The 1910-nt window shown below is 36.0% G+C and overlaps 1 protein-coding gene across 1 annotated transcript in view; it reads left to right on the top strand.

Moving 5' to 3' along the window:
• The window catches only part of SORBS2 (sorbin and SH3 domain containing 2), a 299053-nt gene that overhangs the window by 99282 nt on the left and 197861 nt on the right, over positions 1-1910 (top strand). The gene's annotated exons all lie outside the window — the stretch shown is intronic.

The raw sequence follows: 1910 nt of genomic DNA, 5'->3' as shown, positions 1-1910 counted from the left end.
CCATAGGAAACAATGGTTAAGTGGGAAAGGTCACTTGAGATACACTCAGTTTGGTCAGAGTGCCTCAAAGGGAACAAAGCACGGCCCCTTATAGGCAAGTGAAAGCAACCAGGCTTCTCTTTCCAGCTTGCCTTTTAAGCTTATCATTATGAAGTATAAACAATCAAATTCCTTGCAAGCAAGTGCAGCTTTCTTCTGTATTGCTCGCAGACTTTCTCACACCGTAGGCGTAATAAAAGCCCAGTATGCTTTCCTTAAACAGGGAGCAAGCAAGATGTATTTGTGTTTGGGGTTACGAGGCCTGGAGGGATGGGGCGGATGGTTGATTGTACACTAATACTACAATTTCCCCGTACCTAGTACAGACACACATTAATGCACATTTTTAAATAAGTTGTTCTCACGAGCTACTGCAATTATGGGCATTGACAAGTCCAGAGTTCGATAAACCTGAAATATTTAAAACAATATTGTTATTATTAGCCAGGCAAGACCAGGATCTCTAGATTAGGCCAGACCAAGTTTTCTTCCTGTACCTCTTACCACATTCCTCCTATTCCTCTTAATCTAGAGAGGCTACAGAACTTCTAGTGGGTTCCGGTAACTACCAATTGTATTTTCTCCTATGGTACACATATGGTATTTTTGTGTTAATAGATTGCACTTTATATTCAGTTTTTAAAAACAGTTTTATGTTGCTGACATTTATATTCTTATCATTTGCCCTTTGGTAAGGTTTGTTCTGTAATCATTTTCCTATTTTTAATTGATTCAATAAGTGGATTTCCATAAAGGTGTCACACTGCAGGGTTTGTTATGGGTCCGGGTACCACTGATTTATCAAGGTCATTCTGGACATTTACCAGGGTCAGACTACCTGAGAGGCTATGAAGGCATCCAATTAATAGCTTGTGGGTCAGTCTGCATCCTGGCATATATTTCTGAAAGGATGGAATCTTAGAAATAAATCCAATTTGCTGAGATATTCCAATCTTCTTTCTAATCCTGTCCAAGGCAGTTTTCACACTTCCCATCTTGGTCCCATTTAACAGCACATCGTTCATGTCATTGCTTAATATAACTAATTATTATAGATTTAGGAACAACCTTTGGTGTACTCTACTTGTTCTTAGGAATTAGAAAATTCAGTCTAATCTTTATAACAGTCTGTGCTACCCCATTAAGCAAACTATGCTCAAAATTCAAAATTTGTCCTTTAAGTCATACAAAGAGCTTCTTTGTTACACCAGGGACCGGATCCCTTGGCAGATTGTCACCCAGCTATGGAAGCTGTAGGGAACGGTGTGATTACAGGAGAACACGCTTCAGGCAACAGCGAACTCGTTGAATTTTTTCAACAGTGAAAGAACTAGATTAAGAAGGATTTCAACATGAGAATCAAAGGATAACTGGCTTAATATCAGGATACAGGAAAGCAAAAAATATAGGGAAACACTAACTTCTTTCAAGAAAATATAAAATGTTTTCAGTACTCTCTACTAAAGTAGTCTCTTAATAATATTAGTAATAATAGCAATAATAATCACCTTAATTCATCCATAACTTATCAACTTAAGTTTTAACTTTGATAAACATCAAAGTAATTTTCATCAAGCAATTTTGCCATAAATCTGTATTTGCTCTGAACACTGTATTTTATTTTCACTTTATTTCCTTTTTCTAACTTTTCATCTTGAAAGCAAAAAACTTCAAACTTAAAGTGGAAAGAATAGTAAAATAAACTGAAATATCCTTCAATGAAGATTCACCGGGTGTTAGAATTTTGCCACATTTGTGCTAGCCCTCAATAGATGATAGATGAAAGATACATAGATAGATGATAGATGATAAATAAATTATACCATACTCACATACAATACAAATATATTACTATACCTTATTGTTACTGC

The sequence above is a fragment of the Pteropus alecto genome, unplaced genomic scaffold, assembly GCF_000325575.1.
Source record: "Pteropus alecto unplaced genomic scaffold, ASM32557v1 scaffold24, whole genome shotgun sequence".
NCBI lineage: Eukaryota > Metazoa > Chordata > Mammalia > Chiroptera > Pteropodidae > Pteropus > Pteropus alecto.
Note: the sequence above shows the minus strand (reverse complement) of the source record. Positions and strands in the feature narration are given on the sequence as shown.